Below are 15394 nucleotides of genomic sequence, written 5' to 3'. Positions count from 1 at the left end.
GGCAACGCCAGAGAAGGCCCGTCAGCATGCCCTGCGCTTCTCAGAGGGTGATCTGGACATAATGGTCACAGCTCTGGAGGTGAGGCGCAAGATCTTGTTTCCAGAGAGTGGGAGGAATCCAACCCACCATGACTACACCAAAGCCTGGAAGCAGATCGCCCAGAGGGTGACGTTCACCGGCGAGGCCCCCAGGACCCACAAATAATGCCGTAGAAAATACAACGATCTGACCAGGATTGTAAAGGTGAGTAGCCTTTCCAGTCTCCTGCTCATTCTTGCATGTACACCTGACATGATGGGCAAAGGGACCTGAAAGTCCTATTGGCCAGCCCTCAGCCAGCAGCATTGGGACAGTCATGAGCATCAAATGGCCATTCGGCACTCTACATTTTGGCCAAGCTATTCCACCATGGGAGGCAGTGCACAGTACATCAGGGCTTCACTCTGTCCAAGCTATTCCACCATGGGAGGCAGTGCACAGTACATCAGAGCTTCACTCTGTCCAAACTATTCCACCATGGGAGGCAGTGCACAGTACATCAGGGCTTCACTCTGTCCAAGCTATTCCACCATGGGAGGCAGTGCACACTACATCAGGGCTTCACTCTGTCCAAGCTATTCCACCATGGGAGACAGTGCACACTACATCAGTGCTTCACTCTGTCCAAGCTATTCCACCATGGGAGGCAGTGCACACTACATCAGGGCTTCACTCTGTCCATGCTACTCCACCATGGGAGGCAGTGCACACTACATCAGGGCTTCACTGCGCACTTACAGCCCGTCCTTTCTCTTGCAGGCTAAAGTAGCGTTTAATCGCCAGGCCCGTGCCAGGGGTGGCCGCGCCAAGCTGCAGAAGCTCACTCGGCTGGAGGAGCGCGTGTGTGTGCTCATGGGAGCCCGTGTGATTGCCCCCACAGCGTGCGGTGTATCCGACCCTCCACTGCCCGGCAATGGTAAGGACCTCGCCTTTTGGCCCTCTCGCGTCGCACTGGCCCATCCGAGCTACCTCCTTTGCCACTGTCCCACCAATGCGCTGAATCCCACCAGTCCTAACTCCCTCGCTGACGCCGTCTCCTCACTCTGAAGCTACTCTTGTGCATTCCTGCTTTCAGCTGGTGACGACCAGGACCCTGAAGCTGCCAGTGACAGCACCTCCGACCAGGAGGAGGAGGAGGAGCAAGCCGGACCTTCGGGGGAACAGTCACGTCCCGCAGGAGAGGAGGAAATGCTTGACACCTCCTCACTGGACGAGTGCCTGGAGGAACTGTCGCAGGGCAATGCAGCTTTTGGGACTAGTGGCGTCCAGCCACCCAGGAGCCGTGCGCGTGGCCCACGGCCTTCCCCCCAAAGGGGGGAAGGATCAGAGGGGAGTGCTGCTGCTCGGCACACTCGCCGCCACCAACGTGGCAAGGGTCCCCTAGTTCGGCCCCCTCCTCCCCAGCGGGAGAGTCGCGACTCCAGTCCGGATATCTTCACTTCGGAGGAGGTGCGGAAGCTGGATAAGATGGCCGACGACTTGGACCGGCGCCACACGGAGCTCATGAGCGTGGTGGGGCGCATGCCTGAGGCCATCAAGTCGCTGGCGACCAGTGTGCGCGAGTTCGGGGCAGCAACTGCCGCGAGTGGCCGCATGCTGACTGATGCCATCAAGACCCTGGCGGATGTGATGCGCGCGCACACCAGGACCACAGGGCCACTCACTGCTGCCACATGCGCTGTCTCAGGCAGGCATCACCAGGGCAGCCGCCGCGCTGGACCATCCCAGCATGCCGCCCGTCGGCTGATTGCTGCGGATCCTGCAGTGCGGGCACGGCCGAGTGCCACCGTGCCACATCACCAGCCAGCGCATCCCAGACGCCAGCTGGCCCACATTGCGCCATCCGTCGCCGCCATTCCGCCTCTGGGGCGTCAAGGGCAAGAGGCTGCAGCTGATGGTGGCCAGGCTCAGGTGCGCCACTCAGCAGACGGCCCCTCGAGGCCCAAACGCCGTGTAGGCCGCCCCCCAGCGGCATCTGGCGGAAGGGCATCTGAGCCTCAGGCGCCTTCCCCCAGCCTCGCAGCAGCCACTGGGCAGAGCTTGCGAAGGAGCAGCAGGCCGGGCAGGGGAGGAAAAAGGCTGGCCACGGTCTCGCCCTCGCGGGCCACTCAGTAGAGGGTGTGGGCAGCTTTCCTTTAATATGGCGGTGGCCATCTTTATTTTGCCCATGGTTGTGCTTTTGGAGGGCTTATTTTTTGCGTTAGGCCGACGTTGAGGCCCGGTTTGAAGAAAGGTGGAGTGGCTCCTCCCCAGTTTGTGGGAGTGAGTCGTTTGTTGGGCTTTTTGTGGGGCCCGTTTATTGTTTTTGGGGATTCATGTGGGAAGGGCTTTTCATTTTTGTGCAATAAAAAATTATCTTTATTCATGCAGTCTCCATGGTTGTTCTTCTTAGTGTTTGTTGGCTTCGCCGGCTGAGGGCTTGCGGAGCGGCTGCATTCATCTTCCCTCATGGCCCCTGGCCATTCCCTGATAGGGGGCTTAGAAGTACCGTGTAATAAGGTGGCGTCGTGCGGCCCTTGGCCCTGGTCGCTCCCTCCTGGGAACGTACTCCTGCTCCTCCTCCTCCTCCTCCTCCTCATGCTCCTCCTGCTCCTCCTCCTGAGGTGCTGGTCCAACATCAGGTGGAAGTGCCTGAGTCCTGCGGATAGCCAGGTTGTGTAGCATGCAGCAAACCACCACAAATTGGGAGACCCGGTCCGGCGAATACTGGAGAGCTCCTCCGGAGCGATCAAGGCAGCGGAACCGCTGCTTGAGGACCCCAATAGTTAGCTCGATGATGTTGCGGGTGGTTTGATGGCTCTCGTTGTAGGCCTCTTCAGCAGCGGTCCTGGGCGCGCGGAGCGGGGTCATGAGCCAGGTGCACAAAGAATAGCCTTTGTCCCTGATGAGCCATCCTCTTGGGGGAGGCTGTGCCTGGAACATGTCATGCACAGTACTCTGCCGCAGGATAAAGGCATCGTGGCTGCTGCCTGGGAAGCTGGCATTGACTGCCATGATGCGCTGCTTGTGGTCACATACCAGCTGCACATTCAGAGAATGGTAGCCCTTCCTGTTGCGATACTGCTCGCCATGCTCCAGAGGGGCCCGCAAAGCCACATGCGTACAGTCAATGGCGCCCTGCACCAAGGGGAATTCCCCGAGTCTGGCAAATCCCAATGCGCGCTGATGCTGGCTCTCGAGGGCCATGGGGAAGGAGATGAATTGGCTTGTCCTTCTGAACAGTGCTTCAGTCACGTGGCGGATGCAGTGATGCGCGCCATACTGGGAGATGTTTGCTATGCCCCCAGCAGCGTATTGGAAGGAGCCGGTGGCATAGAAGTTCAATGCCACCGTCACCTTCACTTCCAACTACAGAGACTTCCTGCACCTGAGCTTTGGCCGCAGATCTCGGCGAAGCAGGTGGCAGATCTCTGCAATCACCTCCTTTCGGAATCGGAGCCTTCTAACACATCGCGCGGCACTCATGTTTAGGTAGGAGCGCTGCTGGCGGTATAGCCTGACTGGGTAAGGCCTACGTGGCCGACGCCTGTAGCCCCCTCTGCCTCTAGCCAGGGCTGCCCCTCTCACAATGCGTCTGCGAGCCCTACGGACATGGCGCTGCAGCTGCGCGTTGGCACCCCATGCAGCCCCCATCAAATCCTGGCAAACAGTCTAATTTCCAAATGGCCACTTGCAGCGCTATGGCCTGAGTCCAAAAATACCTGGCTCTTGCTGCTTGAAACCAGTTAGCTATCCTCCTTGTTGTGTCTCCAGAAATGCGTTGCACAAGACTGTTTTCTGAAAAAAGGATGGCCTTTATACTGGAGAGGACGTTCCCTTTAATTAGCGCCCCCCGGGGCCCGCGCTGGTTGTGTTGCGTTCCTTTTTCCAAACGCTTCGGCCGCCCGCCGCACAATGGGGTGGTCCGACTGAAGTTTGCAATCGGGGCGGCCAAAGGGCGTTGCACGAGGATGTGACGTCATTTTCCACGCGCGCATCCGGGCGGGCGCTAAACTTTGTGCAGGCGCTAACGGGCAACTTAATTTGGGGCAGGGCGCAAACTGCGCTGCGCCCGGGCGCTACACGCATAGCGCCCGGAAATCACTTCTCTTAAGGCGCTAACTGCTGGCGCAAGTGACTGAAAATCTAGCCCAGAGGGTCCCCGGGGGTGTGTCATTATTTACAGAGGGTCCCCGGGGGTGTATCAGTATTTACAGAGCCTCCCCGGGAGTGTGTCATTATTTACAGAGGGCCCCCGGGAGTGTGACATTATTTACAGAGGGTCCCCGGGGTGTGTCATTATTTACAGGTGGTCCCCGGGAGTGTGTCAGTATTTACACAGGGTCGCCGGGAGAGTGTCACTATTTACAGAGGGTCCCCGGGAGTGTGTCTATATTTACAGAGGTTCCCGGGGGTGTGTCATTATTTACAGAGGGTCCCCGGGAGTATGTCATTATTTATAGAAGGTCCCCGGGGGTGTGTCATTATTTACAGTGAGTCCCCGGGAGTGTATCAGTATTTATTGAGGTTCCCCGGGAGTGTGTAATTATTTACAGAGGGTCCCGGGGATTGTGTCATTATTTACAGAGCGTCCCCAGGAGTGTGTTAGTATTTACAGAGTGTCCCCGGGAGAGTGTCAGTATTTACAGAGGGTCCCCGGGAGCGTGTCAGTATTTACAGGGGGTCCCCGGGAGTGTGTCATTATTTACAGAAAGTCCCCGGGGGTGTGTCAGTATTTACAGAGGGCCCCCGGGAGTGTGTCAGTATTTACAGAGGGTCCCCGGGAGTGTGTCAGTATTTACAGATGGTCTCCGGGAGTGTGTCAGTATTTACAGAGTGTCCCCAGGAGTGTGTCAGTATTTACAGAGGGTCCCCGGGAGTGTGTCAGTAATTACAGAGGGTCCCCGGGAGTGTGTCAGCATTTACAGAGTGTGCCCGGGAGTGTGTCAGCATTTATAGAGGGTCCCCGGGAGTGTGCCAGTATTTTCAGAGGGTCCAAAGGAGTGTATCAGTATTTACGGAGGGTACCCGGGAGTGTGTCAGTGTTTACAGTGTGTCCCCGGGAGTGTGTCAGTATTTACAGAGGGTCCCCGGGAGTGTGTCATTATTTACAGAGGGTCCACAGGAGAGTGTCAGTATTTGCAGAGGGTCCACGGGGGTGAGTCAGTATTTACAGAAGGTCCCAGTGAGTGTGTCAGTATTTACAGAGGGTCCCAGGGAGTGTGTCAGTATTTACAGAGAGTCCACCTGAGTGTCTCAGTATTTACAAGTGTCCCTGGGGCTGTGTCAGTATTTACAGAGGTACCCGGGAGTGTGTCATTATTTACAGAGGGTCCCCGGGAGTGTGTCTGAATTTCGAGAGGGTCCCAGGGAGTGTGTCAATATTTACAGAGAGTCCACGTGAGTGTGACATTATTTACAGAGGGTCCCCGGGAGTGTGTCAGTATTTACAGAGAGTCCACTCGAGTGTGTCATTATTGACCCATGCTTCCTGGAAGTGTGTCATTAATTACATGGGTGCCCCGGGAGTGCGTCATTATTTACAGTGTGTCCGCGGGCATGTGTCAGTGTTTACAGTCTGTCCTCAGGAGTGTGTCAGTATTTACAGAGGGTCCCAGGGAGTGTGTCCGTATTTACAGAGTGTCCCCGGGAATGTGTCAGTATTTACAGTGTATCCCCGGGAGTGTGTCAGTATTTACAGAGTGCCCCAGGGAGTGTGTCTGTATTTACAGAGTGACCCCGGAGTGTGTCAGTATTTACGGAGTGTCCCTGGGAATGAGTCAGTATTTACAGAGTGTACCTGGGAGTGTGTCAGTAATTACAGTGCGTTCCCAGGAGTGTGGCATTATTTACAGCGGGTCCCCGGGAATGTGTCTTTATTTACAGTTTGCCCCCGGGAGTGTGTCAGTATTTATAGTGGGTCCCCGGGAGTGTCTCAGTATTTATAAGTGTCTCCGGGGCTGTGTCAGTATCTACAGGGGGTCCCGGGGAGTAAGTCAATATTTACAGAATGTCCCCGGGAGTGTGTCAGTAATTACAGAGTGTCCCCGGGAGTGTGAAAGTATTTACAGAATGTCCCTGGGAGTGTGTCAGTATTTACAGAATGTCTCTGGGAGTGTGTCAGTATTTACAGAGGGTCCCCGGGAGTGTGTCAATATTTACAGAGCGTCCACGTGAGTGTGTCATTATTTACAGAGGGTCCACAGGAGAGTGTCAGTATTTGCAGAGGGTCCACGGGGGTTTGTCAGTATTTACAGAGGGTCACCGGGAGTGTGTCCGTATTTACAGAGTGTCCCCGGGAATGTGTCAGTATTTACAGAGTGTCCCCGGGAGTGTGTCAGTATTTACAGAGTGTCCCAGGGAGTGTGTCAGTAATTATAGTGCGTTCCCAGGAGTGTGTCATTATTTACAGCGGGTCACCGGGAATGTGTCATTATTTATAGTGGGTCCCCGGAAGTGTCTCAGTATTTACAAGTGTCTCCGGGGCTGTGTCAGTATCTGCAGAGGGTCCTGGGGAGTATGTCAATATTTACAGAATGACCCCGGGAGTGCGTCAGTCATTACAGAGTGTCCCCGGGAGTGTGAAAGTGTTTACAGAATGTCCCTGGGAGTGTGTCAGTATTTACAGAGTGTCTCTGGGAGTGTGTCAGTATTTACAGAGGGTCCCCGGGAGTGTGTCCGTAATTACAGAGTGTCCCGGGGTGTGTGAAAGTGTTTACAGAATGTCCCCGGGAGTGTGGCTGAATTTACAGAGGGTCCCCGGGAGTGTGTCAGTATTTACAGAGGGTCGCCGGGATTGTGCCAGTATTTACAGAGGGTTACCGGGAGGCGACAATATTTACAGTGTGTCCACGGGCATGAGGCAGTGTTTACAGTGTGTCCTCAGGAGTGTGTCAGTATTTACAGAGGGTCCCAGGGAGTGTGTCCGTATTTACAGAGTGTCCCCGGGAATGTGTCAGTATTTACAGATTGTCCCCGGGAGTGTGTCAGTATTTACAGAGTGTCCCCGGGAGTGTGTCAGTATTTACAGAGTGTCCCCGGGGGTTTGTCAGTATTTACAGAGTGTCCCCGGGGGTGTGTAAGTATTTACAGAGTATCCCCGGGGGTGTGTCAGTATTTACAGAGTATCCCCGGGCGTGTGTCAGTATTTACAGAGTGTACCAGGGAGTGTGTCAGTATTTACAGAGGGTCCCAGGGAGTGTGTCAGTATTTACAGAGTGTCCCCGGGAATGTGTCAGTATTTACTGAGGGTGCCTAGGAGTGTGTCAGTATTTACAGAGGGTCCAAGGGAGTGTGTCAGTATTTACAGAGAGCCCACTTGAGTGTCTGAGTAATTACAAGTGTCTCTGGGGCTGTGTCAGTATTTACAGAGGGTCCCCGGGTGTGTGTCATTATTTACAGAGAGTCCCCGGGAGTGTGAAAGTATTTACACAATGTCCCTGGGAGTGTGTCAGTGTTTACAGTGTGCCCCCAGGAGTGTGTCAGTATTTACAGAGTGTCCCTGGGAGTGTGTCAGTATTTACAGAGGGTCCCAGGGAGTGTGTCAGTATTTACAGAGGTTCCCTAGGAGTGTGTCAGTATTTACAGAGGGTCCCAGGGAGTGTGTCAGTATTTACAGAGAGTCCACGCGAGTGTCTCAGTATTTACAAGTGTCTCTGGGGCTGTGTCAGTATTTGCAGAGGGTCCCCGGGTGTTTGTCATTATTTACAGAGAGTCCCCGGGAGTTAGTCAGTATTTACAGAGGGTCCCAGGGAGTGTGTCAATATTTACAGAGCGTCCACGTGAGTGTGTCATTATTTACAGAGGGTCCACAGGAGAGTGTCAGTAGTTGCAGAGGGTCCACGGGGGTGTGTCAGTATTTACAGAGGGTCCCCGGGAGTGTGTCCGTATTTACAGAGTGTCCCCGGGAGTGTGTCAGTACTTGCAGTGGGTCCCCGGGGGTGTGTCGGTATTTACAGAGTGTCCCCGGGAGTGTGTCAGTATTTACAGAGTGTCCCCGGGGGTGTGTCAGTATTTACAGAGTGTCCCCGGGGGTGTGTAAGTATTTACAGAGTATCCCCGGGGGTGTGTCAGTATTTACAGAGTGTCCCCGGGCGTGTGTCAGTATTTACAGAGTATCCCCGGGGGTGTGTCAGTATTTACAGAGTATCCCAGGGGGTGTGTCAGTATTTAAAGAGTGTCCCCGGGAGTGTGTCAGTATTTACCGAACATCCCCGGGGGTGTGTCAGTATTTACAGAGTATCCCCGGGGGTGTGTCAGTATTTTCAGAGTATCCCTGGGGGTGTGTCATTATTTACAGAGTGTCCCCGGGGGAGTGTCAGTATTTACAGAGTATCCCCGGGGGTGTGTCAGTATTTTCAGAGTATCCCTGGGGGTGTGTCATTATTTACATTGGGTCCCCGGGGGAGTGTCAGTATTTACAGAGTGTCCCCGGGAGTGTATCAGTATTTACAGAGTTTCCCCGGGGGTGTGTCAGTATTTACAGAGTGTCCCCGGGGGGTGTCAGTATTTACAGATTATCCCCGGGTGTGTGTCAATATTTACAGAGTATCCCCGGGGGTGTGTCAGTATTTACAGAGTGTCCCCGGTGGTGTGTCAGTATTTACAGTGGGTCCCCAGGAGTGTGTCAGTATTTACAGAATATCCCCGGGGTTGTGTCAGTATTTACAGAGTATCCCCGGGGGTGTGTCAGTATTTACAGAGTGTCCCCGGGTGTGTGTCAGTATTTACATTGTATCCCCGGGAGTGTGTCAGTATTTACAGCGTATCCCCGGGGGTGTGTCAGTATTTACAGAGTATCCCGGGGGTGTGTCAGTATTTACAGAGAATCCCCGGGGGTGTGTCAGTATTTACAGAGTATCCCCGGGGGTGTGTCAGTATTTATAGAGTATCCCCGGGGGAGTGTCAGCATTTACAGAGTATCCCCGGGGGTGTGTCAGTATTTCCAGAGTATCCCCGGGGGTGTGTCACTATTTACAGAGAGTCCCCGGGGGTGTGTCAGTATTTGCAGAGTATCCCCGGGGGTGTGTCAATATATACAGAGTGTCCACGGGGGTGTTTCAGTATTTACGGAGTATCCCTGGGAGTGTGTCAGTATTTACAGAGTATCCCTGGGGGTGTGTCAGTAATTACAGAGTATCCCCGGAGGTGTGCCAGTATTTACAGAGTATCTGCGGGGGTGTTTCAGCATTTACAGAGTATCCCCGGGAGTGTCTCAGTATTTACAGTTTATCCCCGGGAGTGTATCTGTATGTAAAGAGTATTCCCGGGAATGTGTCTGTATTTACAGAGTGTCCCCGGGGGTGTGTCAGTATTTATAGAGTATCCCCGGGGGAGTGTCAGCATTTACAGAGTATCCCCGGGGGTGTGTCAGTATTTACAGAGTATCCCCGGGAGGGTGTCATTATTTACAGAGTGTCCTCAGGGGTGCGTCAGTATTTACAGAGTATCCCCGGGGGTGTGTCAGTATTTACAGAGTATCCCCGGGGGTGTGTCAGTATTTGCAAAGTGTCCCCGGGGGTGTGTTAGTGTTTACAGAGTGTCCCCGGGGATGTGTCAGTATTTACACAGTATCACCGCGGGGGAGTCAGTATATACAGAGTATCCCCGGGGGTGTGTCAGTATATACAGAGTATCCCCGGGGGTGTGTCAGTATTTACAGAGTGCCTCCGGGACTGTGTCAGTATTTACAGAGTAGCCCCGGGCGTGTGTCAGTAATTACAGAGTATCCCCGGGAGTGTGTCAGTATTTACAGAGTATCCCCGGGGGTGTGTCAGTATTTACAGAGTATCCCCGTGGGTGTGTCATTGTTTACAGAGTATCCCCGGGGGTGTGTCAGTATTTACAGATTGTCCCCGGGGGTGTGTCAGTATTTACAGATTATCCCCGGGGGTGTTTCAGTATCTACAGAGGACACCCGGGAGTGTGTCAGTACTTACAGTGTATCCCCGGGGGTGTGTCAGTATTTTCAGAGTATCCCCGTGGGTGTGTCAGTAATTATAGAGTATCCCCGGGGGAGTGTCAGCATTTACAGAGTATCCCCGGGGGTGTGTCTGTATGTACAGAGTATTCCCGGTAATGTGTCTGTATTTACAGAGTGTCCCCGGGGGTGTGTCAGTATTTACAAAGTATCCCCGGGGGTGTGTCAGTATTTACAGAGTATCCCCGGGAGTGTGTCAGTATTTACAGAGTATCTGCGGGGGTGTTTCAGCATTTACAGAGTATCCCCGGGAGTGTCTCAGTCTTTACACTTTATCCCCGGGAGTGTGTCTGTATGTAAAGAGTATTCCCGGGAATGTGTCTGTATTTACAGAGTGTCCCCGGGGGTGTGTAAGTATTTACAGAGTATCCCCGGGGGTGTGTCAGTATTTACAGAGTATCCCCGGGCGTGTGTCAGTATTTACAGAGTATCCCCGTGGGTGTGTCAGTATTTACAGAGTATCCCCAGGGGTGTGTCAGTATTTACAGAGTATCCCAGGGGGTGTGTCAGTATTTAAAGAGTGTCCCCGGGAGTGTGTCAGTATTTACCGAACATCCCCGGGGGTGTGTCAGTATTTAAAGAGTATCCCCGGGGGTGTGTCAGTATTTTCAGAGTATCCCTGGGGGTGTGTCATTATTTACAGAGTGTCCCCGGGGGAGTGTCAGTATTTACAGAGTGTCCCCGGGAGTGTATCAGTATTTACAGAGTATCCCCGGGGGTGTGTCAGTATTTACAGAGTATCCCCGGGGGTGTGTCAGTATTACAGAGTGTCCCCGGGGGTGTGTCAGTATTTACAGAGTGTCCCCGGTGGTGTGTCAGTATTTACAGTGGGTCCCCAGGAGTGTGTCAGTATTTACAGAATATCCCCGGGGTTGTGTCAGTATTTACAGAGTATCCCCGGGGGTGTGTCAGTATTTACAGAGTGTCCCCGGGTGTGTGTCAGTATTTACATTGTATCCCCGGGAGTGTGTCAGTATTTACAGCGTATCCCCGGGGGTGTGTCAGTATTTACAGAGTATCCCGGGGGTGTGTCAGTATTTACAGAGAATCCCCGGGGGTGTGTCAGTATTTACAGAGTATCCCCGGGGGTGTGTCAGTATTTATAGAGTATCCCCGGGGGAGTGTCAGCATTTACAGAGTATCCCCGGGGGTGTGTCAGTATTTCCAGAGTATCCCCGGGGGTGTGTCACTATTTACAGAGAGTCCCCGGGGGTGTGTCAGTATTTGCAGAGTATCCCCGGGGGTGTGTCAATATATACAGAGTGTCCACGGGGGTGTGTAAGTATTTACGGAGTATCCCTGGGAGTGTGTCAGTATTTACAGAGTATTCCTGGGGGTGTGTCAGTAATTACAGAGTATCCCCGGAGGTGTGCCAGTATTTACAGAGTATCTGCGGGGGTGTTTCAGCATTTACAGAGTATCCCCGGGAGTGTCTCAGTATTTACAGTTTATCCCCGGGAGTGTATCTGTATGTAAAGAGTATTCGCGGGAATGTGTCTGTATTTACAGAGTGTCCCCGGGGGTGTGTCAGTATTTATAGAGTATCCCCGGGGGAGTGTCAGCATTTACAGAGTATCCCCGGGGGTGTGTCAGTATTTACAGAGTATCCCCGGGAGGGTGTCATTATTTACAGAGTGTCCCCGGGGGTGTGTCAGTATTTACAGAGTATCCCCGGGGGTGTGTCAGTATTTACAGAGTATCCCTGGGGGTGTGTCAGTATTTACAGAGTGTGCCCGGGGGTGTGTCAGTATTTACAAAGTGTCCCCGGGGGTGTGTTAGTGTTTACAGAGTGTCCCCGGGGGTGTGTCAGTATTTACACAGTATCCCCGCAGGGGAGTCAGTATATACAGAGTATCCCCGGGGGTGTGTCAGTATATACAGAGTATCCCCGGGGGTGTGTCAGTATTTACAGAGTGCCTCCGGGACTGTGTCAGTATTTACAGAGTAGCCCCGGGGGTGTGTCAGTAATTACAGAGTATCCCCGGGTGTGTGTCAGTATTTACAGAGTATCCCCGGGGGTGTGTCAGTATTTACAGAGTATCCCCGTGGGTGTGTCAGTGTTTACAGAGTATCCCCGGGGGTGTGTCAGTATTTACAGATTGTCCCCGGGGGTGTGTCAGTATTTACAGATTATCCCCGGGGGTGTTTCAGTATCTACAGAGGACACCCGGGAGTGTGTCAGTACTTACAGTGTATCCCCGGGGGTGTGTCAGTATTTTCAGAGTATCCCCGGGGGTGTGTCAGTAATTATAGAGTATCCCCGGGGGAGTGTCAGCATTTACAGAGTATCCCCGGGGGTGTGTCTGTATGTACAGAGTATTCCCGGTAATGTGTCTGTATTTACAGAGTGTCCCCGGGGGTGTGTCAGTATTTACAAAGTATCCCCGGGGGTGTGTCAGTATTTACAGAGTATCCCCGGGAGTGTGTCAGTATTTACAGAGTATCTGCGGGGGTGTTTCAGCATTTACAGAGTATCCCCGGGAGTGTCTCAGTATTTACACTTTATCCCCGGCAGTGTGTCTGTATGTAAAGAGTATTCCCGGGAATGTGTCTGTATTTACAGAGTGTCCCCGGGGGTGTGTCAGTATTTATAGAGTATCCCCGGGGGAGTGTCAGCATTTACAGAGTATCCCCGGGGGTGTGTCAGTATTTACAGAATATCCCCGGGAGGGTGTCATTATTTACAGAGAGTCCCCGGGGGTGTGTCAGCATTTACAGAGTATCCCCGGGGGTGTGTCAGTATTTACAGAGTATCCCCGGGGGTGTGTCAGTATTTACAGAGTGTGCCCGGGGGTGTGTCAGTATTTACAAAGTGTCCCCGGTGGTGTGTTAGTGTTTACAGAGTGTCCCCGGGGGTGTGTCAGTATATACACAGTATCCCCGCGGGGGAGTCAGTATATACAGAGTATCCCCGGGGTTGTGTCAGTATATACAGAGTATCCCCGGGGGTGTGTCAGTATTTACAGAGTGCCTCCGGGACTGTGTCAGTATTTACAGAGTAGCCCCGGGGGTGTGTCAGTAATTACAGAGTATCCCCGGGAGTGTGTCAGTATTTACAGAGTATCCCCGGGGGTGTGTCAGTATTTACAGAGTATCCCCGTGGGTGTGTCAGTGTTTACAGAGTATCCCCGGGGGTGTGTCAGTATTTACAGATTGACCCCGGAGGTGTGTCAGTATTTACAGGTTATCCCCAGGGGTGTTTCAGTATCTACAGAGGACACCCGGGAGTGTGTCAGTACTTAGAGTGTATCCCCGGGGGTGTGTCAGTATTTTCAGAGTATCCCCGGGGGTGTGTCAGTAATTATAGAGTATCCCCGGGGGAGTGTCAGCATTTACAGAGTATCCCCGGGGGTGTGTCTGTATGTACAGAGTATTCCCGGTAATGTGTCTGTATTTACAGAGTGTCCCCGGGGGTGTGTCAGTATTTACAAAGTATCCCCGGGGGTGTGTCAGTATTTACAGAGTATTCCCGGGAGTGTGTCAGTATTTACAGAGTATCTGCGGGGGTGTTTCAGCATTTACAGAGTATCCCCGGGAGTGTCTCAGTATTTACAGTTTATCCCCGGGAGTGTGTCTGTATGTAAAGAGTATTCCCGGGAATGTGTCTGTATTTACAGAGTGTCCCCGGGGGTGTGTCAGTATTTATAGAGTATCCCCGGGGGAGTGTCAGCATTTACAGATTATCCCCGGGGATGTGTCAGTATTTACAGAGTATCCCCGGGAGGGTGTCATTATTTACAGAGTGTCCCCGGGGGTGTGTCAGTATTTGCAGAGTATCCCCGGGGGTGTGTCAGTATTTACAGAGTTTCCCCGGGGGTGTGTTAGTATTTACAGAGTGTGCCCGGGGGTGTGTCAGTATTTACAAAGTGTCCCCGGGGGTGTGTTAGTGTTTACAGAGTGTCCCCGGGGGTGTGTCAGTATTTACACAGTATCCCCGCGGGGGGTCAGTATATACAGAGTATCCCCGGGGGTGTGTCAGTATATACAGAGTATCCCCGGGGGTGTGTCAGTATTTACAGAGTGCCTCCGGGACTGTGTCAGTATTTATAGAGTAGCCCCGGGGGTGTGTCAGTAATTACAGAGTATCCCCGGCAGTGTGTCAGTATTTACAGTGTATCCCCGGGGGTGTGTCAGTATTTACAGAGTATCCCCGTGGGTGTGTCAGTGTTTACAGAGTATCCCCGGGGGTGTGTCAGTATTTACAGATTGTCCCCGGGGGTGTGTCAGTATTTACAGATTACCCCCGGGGGTGTTTCAGTATCTACAGAGGACACCCGGGAGTGTGTCAGTACTTACAGTGTATCCCCGGGGGTGTGTCAGTATTTTCAGAGTATCCCCGGGGGTGTGTCAGTAATTATAGAGTATCCCCGGGGGAGTGTCAGCATTTACAGAGTATCCCCGGGGGTGTGTCTGTATGTACAGAGTATTCCCGGTAATGTGTCTGTATTTACAGAGTGTCCCCGGGGGTGTGTCAGTATTTACAAAGTATCCCCGGGGGTGTGTCAGTATTTACAGAGTATCCCCGGGAGTGTGTCAGTATTTACAGAGTATCTGCGGGGGTGTTTCAGCATTTACAGAGTATCCCCGGGAGTGTCTCAGTATTTACACTTTATCCCCGGGAGTGTGTCTGTATGTAAAGAGTATTCCCGGGAATGTGTCTGTATTTACAGAGTGTCCCCGGGGGTGTGTCAGTATTTATAGAGTATCCCCGGGGGAGTGTCAGCATTTACAGAGTATCCCCGGGGGTGTGTCAGTATTTACAGAGTATCCCCGGGAGGGTGTCATTATTTACAGAGTGTCCCCGGGGGTGTGTCAGTATTTACAGAGTATCCCCGGGGGTGTGTCAGTATTTACAGAGTATCCCCGGGGGTGTGTCAGTATTTACAGAGTGTGCCCGGAGGTGTGTCAGTATTTACAAAGTGTCCCCGGGGGTGTGTTAGTGTTTACAGAGTGTCCCCGGGGGTGTGTCAGTATATACACAGTATCCCCGCGGGGGAGTCAGTATTTACAGAGTGCCTCCGGGACTGTGTCAGTATTTACAGAGTAGCCCCGGGGGTGTGTCAGTAATTACAGAGTATCCCCGGGAGTGTGTCAGTATTTACAGAGTATCCCCGGGGGTGTGTCATTATTTACAGAGTATCCCCGTGGGTGTGTCAGTGTTTACAGAGTATCCCCGGGGGTGTGTCAGTATTTACAGATTGTCCCCGGGGGTGTGTCAGTATTTACAGATTATCCCCAGGGGTGTTTCAGTATCTACAGAGGACACCCGGGAGTGTGTCAGTACTTACAGTGTATTCCCGGGGGTGTGTCAGTATTTTCAGAGTATCCCCGGGGGTGTGTCAGTAATTATAGAGTATCCCCGGGGGAGTGTCAGCATTTACAGAGGATCCCCGGGG

The sequence above is a fragment of the Somniosus microcephalus genome, unplaced genomic scaffold (assembly GCF_052327205.1).
Source record: "Somniosus microcephalus isolate GS21.2 unplaced genomic scaffold, FLI_Smic_1.0 unresolved_chr3, whole genome shotgun sequence".
NCBI classification, from domain to species: domain Eukaryota; kingdom Metazoa; phylum Chordata; class Chondrichthyes; order Squaliformes; family Somniosidae; genus Somniosus; species Somniosus microcephalus.
Note: the sequence above shows the minus strand (reverse complement) of the source record.